General features: G+C 39.7%; 1 protein-coding gene across 1 annotated transcript in view; it reads left to right on the forward strand.

Moving 5' to 3' along the window:
• The first annotated feature begins 289 nt into the window (after positions 1-289).
• The window catches only part of CDH9 (cadherin 9), a 176017-nt gene continuing 153742 nt past the window's right edge, over positions 290-22564 (forward strand). Inside the window, exon 1 of the mRNA XM_060774692.2 lies at positions 290-679. The gene's annotated coding sequence lies outside the window, so the exon portion shown is untranslated. The remainder of the gene's footprint in view (positions 680-22564) is intronic.

Consider the following 22564-nt stretch of genomic DNA (forward strand, 5'->3'; position numbering starts at 1 on the left):
CTGGGGTAGTATTGACCTATAGGGTAATACTGAGTTCCCAGTTGGCACTGACTCACAATGAGAGAGGACTAGGGTAATAAAAATCTGATGTCCAGCTGATTTACAGGCTGCAGTTATGAATGCCCCTTCTTCCGGGAAAAGGGCTGAACAGATTAAATGAGACTTAGTCATGAGACTTCAGGCAAAGAACTCCTTTTTAGTACAAGGGGAGTCCTTGTCAAAAAACTCTTTATGCCCTCCTCCTTCATTCACTTGCAAATCACTCTGTGTTTGATACAGCCAACCCCCCCCCCCTCTTCCTACACATGCACATCACTCACATGCACTGCACACCTTCCCCACTCATTTCCCAAACCTCCTCACATTTGAGCACTGGCTGGATCTTCATCAGCAGCAATTGCTCTTCATCTGTGAGGGACAGTTCTTATTAATCAGGGGTTTGGAGTGGAAACCAATCAGATACAGGGTACCTCTGGCTTCGGTTTCCTAGTTGCCTAAGTTAAAAGTGATGCAGAGAGAGAGGGAGAGAGAGAAAGAACAGGAGCAGAAGCTCTGAATACAGGCAGAGCCAGCACGGGAGCTAGCAGTAACAGGCAGAGAGGAGAGAAGGCAGCACTCGATCAGCAGTGGACAGCAAAGCACTGAGAACAAATAGCCACCTCCACCAGGGAAAATAAAGGTGAGTGATGTTCTTCTCTTATCCTTGGATTCACAAACAAACTTCAAAGTCTGTTAAGGGCTGTTATTTTTGGCATTCATATTGCCATATCCATAGGGAAGGAGGGTGGGGGGAAGGTTCAGTTCAGAAAATAAAGCTAAAGCAAGCAGCAAAAAAGAAGATTGGGATACATTTCTGAAAGTATTCCAGGCAAAGAACTCCTTTGCCTGGAATACTTGGATTCTGAATTGAAAGGTGTGTGTTTCAATTCCACACTTCTTGCATTTGCTCCTAAATTGATTATGCATGGGGTCCATTTGATAATAAGTTTCAGACAGGTAGGAGCTTATGTGTTCAGTTTTGCTGTGGAGTCCTTTCAGCATTTTCTTTCACTTCACATTAATTCAAACACACATTCTTTCTTCCGTTCAATGTATCAGCGTGGAGAACAGTTGCTGCCCTCTCCAGGGAGTAAGATTTCAACCTGTTCTTAGAGCATCCAGTTTTTTTAAAAAGAAATGATAAACAAAAAGTAGAATGTAATTATTAAAGAATGTGTCAGATGGGTGGCTTTCAAAGGGCAGCAAGGAAAATTGTCATTCACACAAAATAGTGGATTGAAGGAAGATCAACATATAGGTGATTTGGTTTGAAGTGTATGTCATGGTTGCCTCAGAGCACTTGAAAGGGAAAATAATATTTTACCAATTTAATGTGCCGTGCTGAACAAGGTTCAAGGTTTCAATCACCCCAGAGCTCTTTTGCAGGTTTTCTACACAAAGGTGTGTGTGTGTGTGTAGTGTGAACAAAGTCAGCAAGTGTGGTGGAAGTGGTAGAGGTAGTAGAATTATCTAACTGTTTCCCAAAAGACTATAGCCTTTATCCTAGGTAGGTCTGTGATTTTTGTGCTGCAAAACAGTTGAAAAGAGGCAGGGAGGGAGAAAAAAACTGATCAAAATAGCTGCTTTTAAGAATCTGAGTCATCTGGAAAAAGCAATTAATTGACAATTTTCCCACCACCGCTTCTTTCCGTTCCCCCCTTTCTTTTTCAATTACACATGCAAGAAACTACATGATGGCACCACTCCAATTTCACAGAATACCCAGGTCTCGGACTACGAATGATGAATGTGAACTGTAAAGGAAATCAATATCCTCTGCAATTGTATGGGCAAGTCTGTGTATTGTAGTCATTCATCCTTTGGCAGGCAGTTTTAAATAATGGCTCAGGATAGATACGGGCAAGGAGCTCAGTTGGGTCATTTTAATTTGCACCAACGAACTCTGGATCAAATCACAGAGGGGTTGGGCAGAATATTTGGTTGTTGATGAAGATGATTACTGGGATGGAGTAAGTTTCAAAGCTATCCTGTGCATAATTTAGTAATTCCTGTTCATTATTACCGAGCATGGGAAGAGTGGTGGGATGGGGCAAACTTACCAATTTATCACATGTGCTTGAACACCATTCCTTTTTTTCACACAACAGATGTTAAAGATCCTAATGACATTTGGTAATTCTTATTTTTTTTGCAAGTATAGCAGAATTTGGAGGACATTTTTAGATTGCTTTTAGATTAATGCAAGTTAAGCATCCCTTATCTGGAATTCCGAAATCCAAAATACTACAAAATCCAAAATTGTCCACATGAGTGGCTGAGAGAGTGACACCCTTGCTTTTCATTGGTTAAATGTACACACACACACAAACACACACACAAATGTCGGGTCCCAAGCATTTCTCATTTCTGATAAGGAATACCCAACTGGAACATTACTTAGTATGCATGTAGATATGCATGTTGTTGTTGTTCATTCGTTCAGTCATTTCTGACTCTTCGTGACCTCATGGACCAGCCTGCACCAGAGCTGCCTGTCGGCCGTCACCTCCCCCAGATCCTTCAGAGTCAAGCCAGTCACTTCAAGGATGCCATCCATCCATCTTGCCCTTGGTTGGCCCCTCTTCCTTTCTCCTTCCATTTTCCCCAGCATAATTGTCTCCTCTAAGCTTTCCTATCTCCTCATGATGTGGTCAAAGTACTTCAACTTTGCCTCTAATATCCTTCCCTCCAATGAGCAGTTGTATATACACACACACATTTCTGGTCCCAAGCATTTCTCATTTCTGATAAGAAATACCCAACTGGAACATCACTTAGTATGCATGTAGATATTCATCAAATACATCATTTCCCCAGTGAATACCAGGTTTTCACACTTGTTCCTAGAACCACTAGTGCAAATGAGATGGATGTGCAAGTTTTGTATATTTTCAGTAAGAGTCCAGTTTGAATGCACATCCTCATTCACATGTAAGATGGCAATGACATTTGCACATCATTGAACATCCACTGAATGTAATAAATGATTTCCTTCCTGTAATGAGCACTTAATTACCTTGTCCATTCTCAATGTATGAATACCATCCTGTTTTCACATGTGCACCATCTTCTCTGGAACAGAGAGCTATCCAACTGAGTCATCACTTATAATGTTTTGGAAAAATAGCTACATTGAGATATGTATTTTCTTATCTATGTTCAATATGTTCCACCAACTTGATTCGAAACTGAGACTGAACGGCTTTGTGACAAGTACCATTGTCATGTTTTATTAGCAATAATATGAAACTTTATACAAAGCCAGATAGGCATACCATATAGTCAGATTAAATGGTCATAAAAACAGCGTACAATGTAGGAATAAGCAGTCTTACCTTTAAATAAGGCAGAAAGCTTTCATAATATGCTGCAATATTGTACATACAATTGAGAATTATTAGAATATTGTGCCATTTTCACTCCCCAGTATGCACACATACCAGTTTGAAGAGAAGTGGCAGATCTGGAACTAGATAATCAAAGCAAGCACTGCAGTATTTAGGGAATAGGCTAGGGTACACAAATTTAAGGGACATTGAATTTAAGACATCAAAAGTGTATAAGAAATATTACACAAATTTGAAGATACATTTTCAAGGCAGAAAGTTTGCATTTTCTTGCCAGCTTCAATGGCTATGATGAGCACACAGAGAAATGCCAGTGATTTCAAGGTAACAGCTGGGTTTGGAATGAACAACCTAATCAACATGACTAAGATACCAAAAGGGACACATTATACTTAATTGGTTACGTGGGGAAAAAAGGAGAAATGGAAATAAACAAGATAAGACTAAAAGAGGGAGAAACTAATTCTAACAATATGCAGCTATTATGATTCAGCCACCTAGAAACATGAAGCTCACAGGTTGGATCATGTTCTTATCTCCCGCAAGACCAATTATTCTATATCTACAGAATCCCTGACAGATGTTTGCTCAAAACCCTCCAATGAGGATTCCACATATTTTTTAGAATATACTAAAGGATATTGGCAAATGTGGATACAACTATACTGCAACTTTCTAAGTATGGCAGTTACAATTTGAGCTCTCCTGCCATTGAATTGTTTCTAAGTTCTTCTGATTAAAGTGAGCTGATGAGTCACAATGACTGAGTTATTAAGAATATAGTATATTGATGGGTACATTATTCTTCATCACTACATTTTAACGGATGTAAGTGTACAATATCCACATTTTCATTGGAATCTCTCCTTCTTCTAATGATTTCACGGTCATGCCTTTCCTCTCCCCACTGTACAACACAACCATTCAACAAGGTTGGCCCGGCCATGACTACTGAATGGCTTAATAGGAGCAACAACCAGGATTTCTCAAGATGCGGTCTTACTCTCTAACTAGTATACCACATTGGCTTTCACTACAGCGCTGCACCAAAATACATCACTGAGTTTCCTAAAATGTCATTTGATCAAATCCCAGGATGGGGGAGGGGGGCAGGCAGGTGTGGTGGGGGCCATTGAAAATGCGAATATTTTTTCCAAGCTTTTTCAATACACAAAATTTTATCTCCTGGTATCTGTTGGCTTTGAATGTGGTTAATACTACATAGAATCATAAAATCGGGGAGGATGGGACATGTTGGCCATCCAATCCAATCCAATCCCATATCCTTCAGGAACACAATATCTTGTAGTAAATAAATACCACTAAGACACAGTTTGGTATAGAGATTTGGGCATTGAATTAAGACTCTTGAAACTAGGGTTTGAATCCCTACTCAATGATGGAAACCTACTGGGTGCCCTTGGGAATTCACATTCAATATTATACTTTCTCCCTTTAACAAATCTTGTCAAGAAAAGCCCATGATAATTCTGATTTTGGGTCACCAGAAGTCAGAAACAACTTTATGGCACACAACAACAATGCACCACTGAGATAAAGTAAGGACATAGGTTCGTCTTTCATTGTAAATATGTGTAGAGCTACACTGTTAACTTCTTTCCAAGGTGTTCTTCCAGAAAATGGGGATGATGTGGCTCTTTATAAAACTGCTTTGAAATATTAAAAGAAGTAACATCTGTTCTCATATATGCCTGTTTCATTCATTTTTTTCAAATCCTTCCTTCCTGTGAATGTTCTCCCCTCACACCCTAATTTTCTCAATTGAATTAGATACATACATGCACAAAAATATTCAAATTATCTCAAAACATTAAAAATGGTTCAGATTTTAAAAATGTTCTTCAATCAACATAGTTAATTCAAACAACGTCAAAATGGTCTTTATAAAATGTGCACACAACACAAATATAGAGAACTCCAAATATAGAGAACTTCAAATATAGAGAATAGAAACTAACTTGAAGATTTTTTAAAATATTGAAGTATTTATTTTGAAGTTGTGTGGCCTAGGATAGATACCCATGAGGAATAGTATTTGGAGATACACAAATATTTGATCACAGATAATGGTATCTGACTAAAGACAGAGCACATTTTTGTGTTCACCCAAGAGCTTCTTGGAGATGTCAATTTTAAACAAAACTAAAGGCCACATTTTGACAAATGAGTAAATCCTTTCAAGGGGAAAACAGGAATAGGAAATGACTCACAATCTGCACAAAAAGAAGTCTGGTATAATTAGTATTTTAGCCACATGTGTGGGCTCACATCTCCACAGTTTAAACAAATGCCAATTTCAGAGAAAAATGCTACTGCTGTGCTGGCTATTTAGCTTTCCCATCTTCAAGCAATGGGAAACTCCAGATTGCTCTATAGAAGAGCTTGGAAGCAACTTTCCACACATAGCTAGTTATTTGTAATTACTTCCATTTTCCACTAATGAGGTATAACTACCTGACATTATGACTAACAGTTAGTAAAGGGCAAAACTCCCCTTTACTTCATCTTTAATGGTTATGGAGGTAATGCTTCACTAATCAGACTTGTGATGGGTTTCATACTGTGTTATGGGTATTGAGACAACATAGATATCAAATGGGAAAAATGTGTTTTTAGATTAATTTTTTTAGCAAAGTATAACAAACAACATTATTTTATGTTAAACTACATATTGTCTATATTTGTTTTGCTTTTTCATTGATATCATTGGTTATATTTTAACTTTTCTGTGATGCTTATGAGAAGAATTTTTAACTGCATCTACTTTAACTGGGCCCCCTGGTGGCACAGTGGGTTAAACCACTGAGCTGCTGAACTTGCTGACCGAAAGGTTAGCAGTTCGAATCCGGGGAGAAGGGTGAGCTCCCGCTGTTAGCCCCAGCTACTGTCAACCTAGTAGTTTGAAAACATACAAATGTGAGCTGATAAATAGTAGGTACTGCTCGGCAGGAAAGTAACAACACTCCATGCAGTCATGCTGGCCTCATGATCTAGGAGGTGTCTACAGACAACACCGTCTCTTCAGCTTAGAAATGTAGATGAGCACGAACCCCCAGAGTCAGACATGGCTAAATTTAATGTCAAGGGGAAACCTTTGCCTTTAATATTTTTTACTTTAACTTTTATAAGACACCTTGTGTTCCAGGGCTGAGGAAACAGCAACAAAGGAGAGCGGGGATGGGGAGAGGAAATGCCACATAGCTTTGACCATAACAAATGATTTTTAGGAGTTATAACTAAGCTATCTCTCTTTGTGAAGTTACTTTCCAAATTCTGAACTATATACATAACTATATATATGTACCCTACAAACTTATTGGTTTTCCAAACTCCCCTTTGGCTTAGGGAAGACTGAAAAGGTCAGTTCCACAATAGAACTGAATTGGCATCACCATAAGCATGTGGTTAATTAGGATGAAATTAATTTAGGTTTACAGTGTAGGCAGGATCTCCTTTTTTAAAAAAGGAAAAAGGTAATAGGAAAATTTACGATGTCCTATTTATTCACAGATAGAAATGTTAAGTAAATAGTACAAGAATACACAAGTAAGCTGGATGTGGTGGGAACAAAACCAGTGGATAATCTAAAGGACACTAGTCATTTCATATTAATGCCAATTAACAACCCCCCCCCCCCCCACACACACACACATAGAATCAAAGAGTTGGAAGAGACCTCATGGGCCATCCAGTCCAACCCCCTGCCAAGAAGCAGGAATATTGCATTCAAATCACCCCTGACAAATGGCCATCCAGCCTCTGCTTAAAAGCTTCCATGATTCCTGGCAAATTAATTTTGTTGTATATTTATGTGTGTTTGTTTGTTTAGTGACTTGCTAGATCTCAAGGGCATTCATTTTTTAAAAAGTCAGAAGTTGATGACCTATAACAGAGCCACACTAAGGTTTAAAGAGGGTTGCTTTGAGAAGATTGCATTGCTTACAATACCACCTGGCCATAAGGACTTGCTGAAATAGTGGGCAACTTTAAAAACTGCAGGACTTGAAGATTACATATGTTGTCTGAAATCAAACATTAGCTTAATGAACAGTGGTAGAGAAACAAAGGGATTGTATTGTATCTAAATTTCAGATATTGCATCAAACAAATTCTGCTGGTAAGAAAACCTGGGTCACTCAACAGTGTATCTTTGGGGATGATTTGGAAGAAACGGAATCATTAAACACCATGTCCTTCAACCACTTCTCCACTCCCTATCATTTATTTAGTACATTTCTATACCACCCCTCTCAGCCTTCTGGCAACTCGAGGCGGTTTACAAGGCAAGAATTCAATGCCACCAAAGACATAATTACAATATACAATATTAAAAAACATCAGCAACAATAAAATCAAACACTATAATAAAACATACTGCAATTCATAATCATTAAAACAATCATTATTATATCCGTTACTCTGTATTTTCAAATGTCCACTCAAATAGCCACGTCTTAAGATTCTTCCGGAATGATAGGAGTGAGAAAGCCGATCTAATCTCCCTGGAAAGGGCGTTCCATAGCCAAGGGGCCACCATTGAGAATGCCCTGTCTCTCGTTCCCGCCAACCGTACTTGTGATGATGGCAGGACCGAGAGCAGGGCCTCTCCAGTCCTTGCAGGTTCATAAGGGGAGATTCGTTCAGACAGGTAAGTTGGGCCAGAACCATTTAGGGCTTTATAGGCTAAAGCCAGCACTTTGAATTGTGCTGGCTTTAGCAAACTGGCAGCCAGTGGAGCTGGCGCAACTAGTGAGTTGTATGCTCCCTGAGAGCCGTTCCAGTTAGCAATCTGGCTGCTGTCCATTGGACTAGTTGAGGCTTCCAGACAGTCTTCAAAGGCAACCCCACATAGAGTGTGTTGCAGTAGTCTATATGGGATGTAATAAGAGCATGGACTACCATGGCCAAGTCAGACTTCCCAAGATACGGACACAGTTGGCGCACAAGCTTTAACTGTGCGAATGCTCCCCTGGTCACCACCAAGACCTGGGGTTCCAGGCTCAGTGATGAGTCCAGGATCACACCCAGACTGCAAACCTGTGTCTTCAGGGGGAGTGTGACCCCATCCAACAAAGGCTGTAACCCTATGCCCTGTTTGGCCTTACGACTGACCAGGAGTACCTCTGTCTTGTCTGGATTCAATTTCAATTTGTTAGCTCTCATCCAGATCGTCACAGCAGCCTCCTTAGTAGCAGGTGGAAAGGAGTGGACATCATCTGCATACAGATGACACCGCACCCCAAATCTCCGGATGATCTCTCCCAGCGGCTTCATGTATATGTTGAACAACATGGGAGATGGTATTGAACCCTGAGGAACCCCACAAGACAATGGTTGTGAGGCTGAACAGGTGTCTTCCAATGAAACCATCTGGGTACGACCCTCCAGAAAGGACTGGAGCCACCGTAGAACAGTGCCTCCAAGGCCCATTCCAGCAAGTAACAAAAGGGAGGCCACCAGTTTGTAAAAGAAGCATGCACTTATGTGCAGTCCTCTGCCAAAGCTTTAATAGCTGAGATGCTCTGTGTGTTGTAAAGCAAAAGCCTCTTAGCTTGGAATCACAGGCTTGAGTCTCTCTTGTATGAAACAAAGTATCAACGTTTATTCAAACATTCCAAGCTCCAAACGATTGTTGTTACAATTACTATTTTTGTTGCGAACTTGAGTTACAGTCATGTATAATATACTTGGTACACTTTCCTTTTAAACTCTTGACAGGATAATATTGTAACTTAAGCCACACTGGCTATAACTTATTCTCTGATTCCCCACTGTCTCTCTCTCTCTCAGACAGGGTTAAGTTCTTCTCTTCACACAGATTCCTAACTGTTCCCAAACAGCTTTTCCTTAACTAACTTCACAAGCAGCCATTCTCAACTCTCTAACAGAGATTCCTCACTGTCTCCCTCAGACAGTGTTTCTTAACTTCTTCTTTTAGGCAGAGATTCCCAACTCTCCTTTTCTTAAACATGAAGTCCTACTTCAATAACAGAAGTTCCTGACTTCTTTTCTCACACATAGATCCCTAACACATTTTCTTAACTGCTCATTTCTCAAACTCTGTTCCCAACTGTCATTTTCTAAACTCTCTACTCTAACTCCCTTTTTAAACTTAACTCCGCCCCTTTAGAACGTTCGGCTCTGCTCTTCTCAACTCCTGGGTATACACTAATTTGCATAGGACCAATCGGCCTCCATATGCAAATGATCTTGTCTGCTATTGCTATACTACTTGTCTCTAATCTTCCCTATCTGCCCCTTGCAAACATAGATCTATACACTAAAATTTTCACACAGAGTAACAAATTCGCTACAGCATCCCAGAAGGATACCGTGGTCAATGGTATTGAAGGCCGCTGAGAGGTCCAGCAGAACTAATAGGGACACACTCCCCTGTTTAGCTCCCCTTGTCATCAACTAAGGCAACCAAGGCTGTCTCGATTCCATGACCAGGTCTAAAGCCAGACTGTGCCAGATCCAGATAATCTGTGTCTTCCAAGAATACCTGAAGTTGTGAGGCCACCACACGTTCCAGGACTTTGCCCAAAAAGGGTAGATTGGAAACAGGCCGATAGTTGACAAATTGAGTGGGGTCCTGTGATGGTTTCTTCAACAGCGGTTTTATTATAGCTTGTTTTAAGCTCGCTGGAAAAATGCCTTCCTGAAGGGAGGCATTAACCACCACCTTTACCCACTTGGCCAATCCCCCTCTGGCCTCCTTTAAAAGCCAGAATGGGAAGGGGTCTAGGATGCATTTGGTTGCCCTCATCCCTCCAAGTATCTTGTCCACATCCTCGGGTTTCACCAATTGAAATGAATCCATTAAAACCAGACAAGCAGATGCTCATGTTACATCCTCAGACATTGCTGTTAACATGGTGTCCAGGCTAGAATGGATCAGAGTAACTTTGTCTGTGAAGAACTGAGCGAACACTTCACAGCAGGCTGTTGAGTTGTCAGGGCTCTCATCTGCAGAGGTGGGATTTAATAGGCCTCTGACAACTTGAAACAGCTCTTCTGGACGGTTCTTTGCAGATGCAATATTGGCCACAAAGAAGGATTTCTTTGTGGCCTTTATTGACGCTTCATATGACCTTAAAAGGGCAATATGGTGTGTTTGATTTGGCCCGCTCGGGTCCAAACGCTACATGCTCTCTAGTTCCCTCTTCCATATAGGCAAGTTTGGAAGCAATTTTTTTGCTTCATTATGCAGACTTTTGAACAAAATTGGTGGTGGTAGTGGACAGCATCTTAGAGAGATAGATGTATCTATTGCTATTACTAATCTTCTTGAAACCCATGATTAATTTCTGACAAGTTTAACACAAATCCCAAGGCTATTCTGGAATGGAAGGGACTTCATCACAAGGAGTTGGAGAAAACAAGGAAACATCGGGGAAAGGATGGTGTTTCATCGGTTCTAACTTTTAAGAAGATGAAAAATTTACTCAGTCTCATTACACAAGCCCACCTTCTTACATCACGTCAGAGTTGTATATAGCTTAGTAAAATAACACATAACATCGGAACTGTATTAATTAAAGTCTCGTCAGTGACATATACAGTATAGTGAAGTAAGAGTAATCATCTCGGGGTTTTATAATAACCATCAGTAATGAAGAAGATCAAAGAACAGAACTGCATAAGCTTTAAAGATTCCTTTTTCCCACAGAGACTAATAATGCAACCAGGGGAAAGGAAGTTCAGTTTGTCTATCAATAAATGTTGTTTTAATTCATGAAAAAAGATCACCTTCTCCAGCTTTTAACTCAACCATCTGCTTATTTCCATCACATGGGCAGGCAATGACTCCTCCTATTTAAAGGATACCAGTACATTTTGTAAAACAGGCATCCTTTAGTTTTAAGGCATTTTTCTTAAGGTGGCACTTTTCATTGACTCATTTGCACTCAAGACCCTTCAATTGAAACAGAGTTAATCATCTTTCTTAAAGTGGCACTTTTCTTGGAGTCCTTTGCCTTCAAAACCCTTCCAGTGAAACTGAGTAAAGCCATCTTTCTTAAAGTGACACTTTCCATGGGATCTTTATCTTTAAGACTCTTCGACTGAAGCAGAATTAAACCCCTGTCTTAAGGAGTCACTTTCCTGGGGTCATTTGCACTGAGATTTGTTTCTTCTCATTGTTCCTCCAGAATTTCATTAAAAAAAATACCCTGGTTCATAAGAAGTGGTTTAAAATTAACCCCCATATTTCCTGGAGTCTTTGCATTGGAAGTCATAGGAAGTGATTTTAAATCAACCCTGATCTTTCCCCAAGCCTCTGCATTGGTGATCTGGGGAAATTGCCATTTTGGCTACTCCCACACACAGTGTTATTGTTTTATTTACAAGCAATCAATAGAGGCTAGCATCACATGTGGAAATTGGTCATTTCACCCATCTCTATGTGGGAATTTTTTTAAAAAGTCAATTGCCAACCAGCTTAGAGATCGTTGGAAAAACCAACACTTTAGGAATGGCAAAATACTTCAACCCCACAGTTGAAACTTGTATTGCGTGAAGCTTGTATTGCATGAAGCTTGTATTGCGTGAAGGACACAGTGGGTTCTTGTTTCTTAAATGCGTAGAAACACTAATTTTACTGCATGTAAAAGTCAAAGAAGAGTCTACATGGGCAAATAATCTCAAATTCACTTCTTGCTTTCACCATGATGGTTGGGGTGATAGATCAGCATTGCTTATGTATGGTTCACTCCATTGGGCCATGTGGATAGCAACATAGTACCACAGCAAGTTAGGCTGCATGCATCCAGCCCCAAATTTAGCAACCAGTGTAGACTTGCCCAGAGCTTCAATATTTCTGCATCAAGAAAATCTTGAAATAGATAAACACAGATGTCACTCACCTCTCTGATTCTGGGTAGACCTGCTGAGGTTTTCTTTCTGCTAAAAGATCTAAACTGTGGGAGTAGAGAGTACCACAGCATAGACTTGAATGTTTATGTCATTCTAGTAATCACCATGAATAATTTCAGAAATTTGTCCTGCTTTGATGAGATTACAAATGCTTTTGTACTTTTTTTGACCTTGACATTTTTGAACTTTTTTCTGAAAAAAAAACAAATATTTTATTATTTTATGAGCAAATCACAGTCACCAGAGAAAATATGTCTCTTTTATTCAAAAACAATTATTTGTGTTATTTTTTGGCAAAGAAAGGTCTTGAAATATGAAAAAAAAAACTCATTTGTGCATGGGTGTATGCATGCATGACTTTTCATGAAGGGCAAGAAAAAGTGGTCACACTCTTTTCAGCTGTATGCCAGGAGGCAATAAAAATCAATGAAAGAAATTGAAGCTGGCAGAGTATGTGCAAAATTAAGTAAATATTTGCCAGTGGAGATTTCCAGTACAGCATCCTATCATATATCTCAACTAAAACTTAGCACTTGGAGGCTACTAGATAAAGGAATGCTTCCTGTCATCTTTAGTCAGTGACCAGAAATGACAGTGGACATGTCCTAAGCTGGAATTTTAAGACATTGTTTGAGTCTCAGACTTGGATATTCTTTAGGCTGAATGTAATTCTCTTGAAATTGCAGCTAAATATTTAACTGCATTTTCTCCTCTCATTTCCCACATGGGTAGTTCAGGACAGGTTCAAGGGTTTTTCTTTTCCAACTTTGCAATAAAGATCTCTGTCACTGAACATGTTTCCCAGTTACAACAGCATCTGGTCAAAAGTTCCCAGTTCCAGCAGCATCTGGTCAAAAGTTCCCAGTTCCAGCAGCATCTGGTCAAAATGCCATTATTTCCCTCCTAATGAGGGAAATAATGGCATAAACTTAATGGCATAAAGTATCCCTGACTGTGAAAATCCCATTGAATGCTGGAAGTCATTTAATACTGTGAAAGTTCTATTGTTCTCTACTTAAAATTCCCTTCAGGAAATCAAAGGGCGCTTCCAGAAAGGTCAAAAATCCATGCCAAAGCAGATTTCTGTCTCCACATCACCCAAAAACCCTGGGCTTTACCGGGGGGGGGGGGGGGAGGATAACTACATGGCATGTAGCCACCCTGAAGCCTCCCAATTTCCCCCTAAAAGGAAAGTAAAAAAATACTTGACCACTATAAGTTCCCTTCTCGTGCACTCCTGGCATGAAGAAATATCATGCCAAGAGAAGGGAGGATGGGGAGGAAAATCCTTTAACCCCCCCCCCAATCTCCTGGCATATCATTTCATTGTGCCAGAAGGGTACGAGGAGTGAACTTATGGTGGCCAGGTACTTTTTATTTTACTTTTAGGGAAAACATTGCAGCTTAGGGGGAGAGGTGGGTACCCTCTCTGTCTTTCAGGCTTCAGGGGCTCGAAAAACCAAGATAGCTGCATGGATTTGGCTCAGAAATCACATGATGCAGTTCTCAGATCCAATCCCCACAGGACTTTAAGATCTAGATCATTTAGATGCCTCCAGTAAAACCAAGACAGGTCCTGGGATATCGGCCTGTCTGGATCTGCCCTATGATGTCCAACATTTATCCTAAAAGGGATATAGGAAATAAATCAAAAGTGCATCTTCAAGGGGGAAAAGGCTCTTCATTTATTCCTATCATTTTCTAAAGAACAGATTATATTTAGAAAGCTAGGCTGAATCCAACTCTTAGTCTGAGCTAAGGTAGAGCCATACTCACGTGTCAATTTATCTAGATAACATTGATTCTTAGAGCCTATTCTAAATGGAGCTAACAGTTGATTTTAGCCTAGGTACCACATAATAGATAACAATATAAAATGGGTTATTTGGCATGTTCAGAATATAAACTCATCAGTCTTCTTCTATTGCCTCAGATAATTAAAGTCAGTACTGTCTACTTTGAAAGTTGTTCAAAGTCTTAAGCGAAGGACTTCTAGCTAACTACTTGGGACCACTTATTTAGAAATGTATTTTCAAATGGAGGATCATGTATATTGAACAAAATGGTATCTTCAACATGCATTTCCCTTTCTGCTCCATTCAGAGGTACTTCAAGCTGAGGGTGTTGCTTCATTCAGTGGTAGTTTAAGCTGAGGATGTTGCTATTAAAATTGAGGATAAATTCTACAATTCTCCTGTAATTGCAGGATATGAAATCTATCCCTATTTTTTCCATGTTATGAATCACTTCAGCATTTGGATAGTTCTGATGTTATCTTGAACATTTTAGAAAAGCTACCTGTAAAAAGTAAGGGCTGGCTTCTTGCTCCAAATAATGGAAATACTAGTCTCCTCTGTCATCACAATTCCAGTCCTAATTTTTTTCTCAAATGAAAGAAACAATATGGGATCTCACTCAAGTTCGAATGGACACCCAGAATCATAAATAATCATGCTTAAGTTGACTTCTTGTATATATCAAGGGCAGGTTTGAAGCTAAAATATGGATTTTTCTATGATCTGTGGATCAGTTAAGGGTCATTCTGTATAAAGGGGAAATTGACAGCAATGGCTCAGGGCCAGCTCCTCCAGCCACCAACACTGCCATTTTCCTGCCCGGGCATTCCAAAATGACCTTTCAATGCTCCTTTTTATTAGAGTCAAAATGCAGTATTTACACTGAGACATTAATAATTCCACTGTGTTTTTGAGGTTGATTTTTGATTAAAATGTCTATAATTATACATAAGTATATACATCATTGATTTATTTTCCCTACACAGCAATTACAAGAAACATTTCAAACCTCTTACAGAAGGTATTGGCACATCATTGATACCACTGTGATGGGACCTGTTTCTTGTTTTGGTTACTTATCCACTGAAAGTTAGGTGTGTTCATTTTTATAGACCCATCCTCAATTGTATTGTATGTGTTGAAAGTTGTTTGGTTGTGAGAAAGAATCAGCCATAAATTTTGGGAAGTATCTATCTCTGAACCTTTTTTCAGTGAGCAATATAGATAGAGAGATAGATGCTTATGTATAATTAACACACACTTCAATGAGAGAGAGGGAGAGAGAAAGAGAGAGATCTAAGTAAAATATTTGCTGAAAGGGAAAAGAGTTCCTCATTATGTATGCAACCAGAGGTTCTGGCATTTCTATCAGTGATAAACAACAAATATTCATTTCCACTCATTTTGAAAATTGAAATCAATTGCACAGGTATGAAAAGCCAACAAGTCTATATTTCCTATCCATGAATAATGCATCCTGTCATTCTGTGTCAATCAATGAAACATAAATGCGCCTGATTGCTTTATTAGAGTTTGTAAATGAAAATAAATGTGGCGTTCATGTTGTCCTGTGCTCTTACACTTGATGGGCATTGTTAATTTATTTTCTTTATTCCTGCTTCACTTTTCATGTGACAGGTGGCATATGAATAAAAAAAAAGATGAGGACAGAATTACTAAACTACAATATTAAAAATAATTATTCTTTTTGTAATACAAATATGAGAGTAAATTGCTAATGTGGGTGGGTGAAAAGAACTTCTTGAACTAACGTCTCCCCATGGCAAACATTAATTTGATGTGTTTGCTAGTGGAACCATAAACTGATTAAGAAAATATTCTCTAGTAATATGTAGCTACTCCCAATTCAGTTTGATTCCCAAGCTGGAGCAACAAGCCCAGAGAAGCCTTTTGCCACCCCCACCATGGGAAGACCAACCCTGCTGGAAATAGTTCCATCGGAACAAATTCCAAGGGAGCGGGGCTGTTTTAGTGAGCAGCTTACCCCTCCTAGCTCAGTTTGAGCTTTTTATTGACCTGCCCTCCCACTCATTAACAACATAATATATTGGCCGCCTATTGGGGTCAGGTAGGAATCCCCCCCATGTTCTGGGGGGGGGAGGTTTCGCATACCCTATACTGTTTGCAAGAACAAATTGGGAGCTGGGGGCTATAAATGAACCATTCCACAGAAAGCAGCCATAGGTTTACATTTGGTATACACCTAAGGCACCCCTTTGTGGTGTGGGCCAAGAACGGAAACCCTCATCTGTGTTTACATAACCGGTGTGAGGGCAAACGGAAATAGCCTTGAAATGGGGAGAGTTCTGGCTCTGAAAAATCATTTGGACTTGGGGCAGAATTCTTTGTACCTTTTCCTTTGAGATATTAAAGTTGACTATATCCACAGGCCCAGATGTTTCACACAGCTTAATCGAGAGTTAGGTCACTAAGGGCCACTACCTCAGCTTAAATACACATCAGGTTCATGCCAAATGATGTGATTTGAACTGCATTATATGGTTAATGTAGACAAATTCAAAAAACTGCATTTTATGAATCTCCACTGACCATATAATGCACTTCGAGCTGCATTATTTGGCAGAGTAGATCCAGCCACAGGTTCATCTCATTACATCTTTGTTTATACTCCTCTCACTTAAGTTTTCTTATTTCTGTTATTTCTAATATCCATCTGGATTAGGAATCAAAGACAGCCTGCAATATAGACAAGAACATCTGTGTTAATTATGTTTTCCTTCATTTACTACTAGTCCTACTAGTCCTAAGGAACAGAAGCATAGACATGGGTGAGAATTAAGTTTTAGTTCTTTCTGATTAAAATGTTATCAACATTTTCAAGGCCCATAGCACTGAGTGCCTAACTTTTAAGATGATGATGATATTTATTTATACCCTGCTTTATCTCTCCCACAGGAGACTCAAAGTGACTTAACATAAAAGCATCAGCATACAATTTAAAAGGTACAAATATGAAAAAAATAAAGCAGGACTAAATATAAACAGGATTTTAAAAATCCCACTTAAAAACCATTAAAACATGTTCAAAGTTTTAAAAATATGGCTTGGTTTGATACCTTAAGCATAACATATAGATTTCCATATGCCTTTTAATAGTGCAAGCAGATACAATATGTTCCTCTCCATACTGGGAATAGCTTTATCTATTGAATGTGGCTGATGCAAATAGATCTCAGTAGTTATTTTACCCTAATTAACTTTTGTGGGACAATCTATATACAAAAAATGCAAATGCTTTTATATTTTGTAGAGAAAATATATAACATTAATTTATTTTAATATTAGCTAACAGATTTGTCAATTACTCATGTATGATGTTGAAATGTCAGGGGAGAAAAACTTTGCATTTCTCAATTGCAGCCAAAATATTTTTCTCACACATTGTTACTCTAGACAGCCACCTAGTGACTGTGCTTGCTGGAAACAACTCACAGATATCTATCTATCTATCTATCTATCTATCTATCTATCTATCTATCTATCTATCTATCTATCTATCTATCTATCTCACAGCTATCCCTTCTCTCTCTCTCTTTCTTTTCCCACAGTGGTTTAGATAACTGATTCATAATAACACGTTTTCTTCTGTGTATCTTTGTCAAAATCACATGCATCTGAACCCACTGAAATGTTTGCCCCCTTTGTGAAGAAGGCCTAAAAATAGATACAAAAAGTATACAAAACAAGGGGATAGGAGAACAGGAATAGCCTGTCTCACGCTGAATGAGTCAAGTCTATGACTCTTACCTTCAACCATGTTGGATAGCATTGAAAACCTTACATTTTGGGGGAAACTATTTCCCCACTTTATTAAAAGACAGACATTATATGCCGCTTCTGTCAAATTGACAGATGTACCAAAAACTGTGTGTATTGGGGAGGGTTAAGTTGAGCACAAACAGAAAGAAAATCATGATTCGTATAATAGCTTACATGCAGATATTTGCACAAAAGCCTCAAAAAAGTCTATAAACTCCAACTGTATTACTTGGGCCACATAATACAATGGCAATGACTATAGTATCATTCTCATTGTATTGTGGCATAGAAAATACATCTGGAGGCTGTAAATAAGAAATAGTCATTGCGTTCATTCAGTTAAAAGTTATGATGTGGCTAATATGTTTCAAAGGGACAGAGAAGGGTGGGCCTTAAATATCTCATTTTCTGTGTCCAGGAAATAATTGCCTCCCCCAGATTAATTTGGGAACTCTCTCCAGCTCCCTAAATATGCAAAAGCACTTCATGTCCCCTCAATGAGTGAATAAAGCTGGTCCATCTGTTTTAGCCAAATTCTACAGATAGAGTTTGGCTTGAAACAGAATCTGAGATGATCCTTGTATGAGACACACTTAGCAGACCAGATGTTCAATGCAGGGAATTACAGAAATATGATGGAAGGTAGATATGTGTGCCGCACAGACTGCCATGCATCCCATATGTCATGCTATTGCCAATGGCTTACTGAAGACACAGTTCAATCACCAGTGTGGAAAGTCTGAACTACAAATCAGTCTCAAACAAGCTTTGGACAGAGCACACATGAATATATACATCCAGATTTGCATCCTGTTATGTATCAAATAGATATATCACCCATTCACATCATAATGCACACAATGGCAAATACATTATAACAAACACCCTCCCCTCTGCATTTTGTATGAAGCAGTTATTTGTAGTTATGTGTCATTTCAGTTGAGAGTAGTGCTGATGGATAATAAAATCAGCAGGTAACTGAGACAAGACAAGTATTTTGTATAGATGTGTATGAAGTGATGATTTTTTTTCTTCCTTTTGAATACCCCGAAAATGGAACACAATGGAAGTGAACAATCTGATATAGTGACATAATAATTACAGAGACAGAGCTCATTTAGGTGTATGACACCACAACACTTCCATGTTTGCAGCATGATGGGTGGTTGAATGGGATCACACAATACAAAAGCTTTCATTATGGATGAGATAGATGCAGAAGCTTGGCAGGTTGTGGAGCTGGAAAGTCTTCTAAACCTGCTGCTTAGCCACAGAATATGAAGCCTCATGATATTTTGGCACCAGCCTCAGATCTCTGAAAAACTGGGTCTCTCTTAACTTTAGATAGTATTTTTTTTTGTTTTTGTTTTTTGCAGATAATAAACATTAGAGTTGTAGCTTATTTTTAGCAGCTACAAAACACAGCAACTAAAGACAAGAGTTCAGTGCCTATAAATATGCCACATTATGTAATTATGTTGAAATTGCATTATGGACCACCTATGCTAGCATTTAAGACCTACACAAGCACTTCCAGGAACTGGTTCAGGGCTGGAATAGGGCCCAAAATATCTGTTGATTGTAGAGCAGAACAGAAACCAGGAATCGCAATATCCATGACTTGACAGCTGCCAGAAAATACAGAGGTTATTTTTTCACCTAGTCACTTGAGACTCACTGATGCATATATCCATGTCCATTGGGGGTCTATGCTGGACCATGGCAGGGCAGAGAGAATGAGAACAAAGATGTGGAAAGTGAGAGTTTCCTGGGAATAATGTGGTTTCCACTTCAGGAGAAATAATTGTTTACCTTTTGATCAGCTGTTTTTCAGTTTTTAAAAAGTGCTTTTGTGCTACCAATGTCCAGACAAGCAGTCCGCAGTTTCTGGTCCCAGTTTTGCATAGGAGAGATACCCTGATTGGCTGCAGCACATTTTCTAATTGTTCCAGACATTCTGGTGACCTTTTTAATGCACTTTTCCCTGTTTGCTGCATGCTGCAGTGCACATTGAGGTGTACACTTTGCAGACACCCCACATTCAAACTGCCTTTTAGTGGGTGTGTAGAACAGTGGTTCTCAACCAGTGGTCTGCAAGAAACAGAAAAGTGGTCTGTGAAGGTCTTTCTCAGAAAATCTGAGTTAATGCAGCATAGCTGTTGAGAAAGGGGGACTGCAGGCATAAATCACCACCCCCATGCACAAACACAGAGATACCCATCTTCTCCTGCTGGCCCTCCTCCTCCATCCCAAACAGAACCCCTATCTCCTGTTAACACTTAGACTCACCACCTCATCAGACAGGGCTTGGGAATCTTCCTAGGATGCTTCCCTGCTAGTCCAGCGATACTACCCATCCCATGATGTCACTTGACTGCAGGTGGAGGTTTTGCCCACAAGTGGAGTGGAAGTGTCATATGACGTTTCCCTCTCAACACAGGAGCCCAGGCATGTAGCTGGTGGGGGGGGGGGGGCTTGAGGGGCTTCAGCCCCCCCCCCCCCAAAATTCTCATGGTGGTTCGCGAAACGGCCTTACTGGTGCATTATTTAAATTGTTATGTTTATTCTTATCATGATCTGATCACCATACTCAATATATCCCATATGCATGGGGGTATTGGAGTAATAATACAAAAGGTTTGCTAGGCTAGACCCTCTTTCACTCAGACTCAGCCCCCCCCCCGAAACTAACCCCCCAAAACCCCCCCCCTGAAAAAAATTTAGCACCCCCCCCCCCCCCGAAACGAAATCCTGGCTATGGGCCTGCAGGAGCCTGCCCATGTTGTGCTGGCTCCAATGGAGCCAGCATGGATTCTCACTGCTCAATCACCACTTCCCATGTGTGATGAGGGAAGTGTTGCCATGAAGGGAATAGCACATGGGGCCATGGATTTGCCCCCCTACCCTTCTCTTTGGCAGCGAAACTAGACGCTTTGCCTGGCCATTTAATAAGTTCAGTAGAGTGCTCCCCTCTCACTGGCCCAGCCAAGGGGAGATGAGAGTGCCCTCTTTTGCAGTTTCCTCCTTGCAAGGAAGAAAGGACAATGCGAAATGAATTTATGGATTCTAAGCTGGCTAACGTTGAGCACTAGACTGGTTTTTATTGATTGTGTTGTGTAATTGATGGTTTTAATTGCTTTATAATTGCGGTTGATATGTTTTTCTCTTATTGTTGTATTGGCATCGAATTGTGCCTTTTGTAAGCCGCCCTGAGTCCCCTCTCGGGGGTTGAGAAGGGCGGGGTAGAAATACGTGAAATAAAGTAAATAAATAAATAAAGGATCAGATGTCAAGCAAAGGTGGGGGGGGGGATTTCAGTGTTGGATCCTTCCTTGCCTGGGCCTGAAGAGCATTTTCAGGCTTAGGCAGCTGGGGGCTGGGTTACAAGGAGGAAATTACAAATGGGGTTTTGACAGAAGCAGCCATCTCAAGAGCAGGTAGGAAGGAAGGGTCCAAAGCTAGGCAAAGGAAGATAACAAGAATGGTGGTGATTGATCCTTCATTCCTTACCTGCTTTAGAGGCAAGGAAGGAACTCCTATTCACAGACTGGAGGGAGGCAGCTGAAGCCAGCAGATTGGTGAATGCAGGAGCTGAGGAAAGCTCTATCACTGGCTCCTTTGCAGAGGGAAGGGAGAACATGGGCGCTCTTTGGCGGGGTCTGTGCACCCTTTTTGTGTGGGTGGTGGCGAGAGGGATTGATTGATCTTGATGCTCCACAATGTTTGCAAAATTTGCCTCAGTGGTACATGATCTGTCATGCCCTCTCTACACTGTCCTATATCCCAGGGTCTGATTTCAGATTATCTGCTTTGAACTGGATTATATGGCAGTGTGGACTCAGTTAACCCAGTTCAAAGCAGATATTGTGGGATTTTCTGGCTTGATATTCTGGGTTGTATGGCTGTGTGGAAGAGCCCTAAGTCTACTCTGCCAGATAACCTGGGATAAGAAGAAAACCTGGGATGGGATCCTGGGATATAGGGGCAGTGCGGAAGGTTGGGAGCCACATGTGTAGAACCACCCATAGCTGTCCTTCCCTTAATGTTGGGTGTACTCATACTACACAGTTGCAGCACTGTGATACCACTTTAATGGCCATAGTGGTGTTGCTGTGTATACACACAATTCACCAAGGACAAAAGGATCATTAATATTGCAATATAATGGTATAGTACAATATAGTAATATATAATACTCATATTGTACTATGTTAATAATATAATACTGTATATTGTATGTTATATATATATATATATATATATATATATATATATATATATATATATATATAGTAAGCCACTCTGAGTCCCCTTCAGGGTGAGAAGGGTAGCATATAAATGTCGTAAATAAATAAGTAAATAAATGTTCAGCAGCATCTCTGATTTCTGTGATATCAGGGATTGTAATATTCAAAGTCATCACAATAAACTTTTCATTAAGTTCATGAGTCTTCCATTAATTGAATCAATCTGAAAAACAAAACAAATTTAAATAGTTCAAATTGATAAAAGCAAATTAACAATTAACTATACGTGGATATATATATTAGCTAGACTTTGGCAATTTCAGTATGATATTAATGACCTTTTGGGAAGCCTGTTTCCCTGTCTATTCATGTCCATATAATCTAGTAATTTATGTTCCAGCACATGTCGTATTTAGTCAATGCCTAGCTTGAGGTC

This window comes from Anolis sagrei, chromosome 4 (assembly GCF_037176765.1).
Source record: "Anolis sagrei isolate rAnoSag1 chromosome 4, rAnoSag1.mat, whole genome shotgun sequence".
NCBI lineage: Eukaryota > Metazoa > Chordata > Lepidosauria > Squamata > Dactyloidae > Anolis > Anolis sagrei.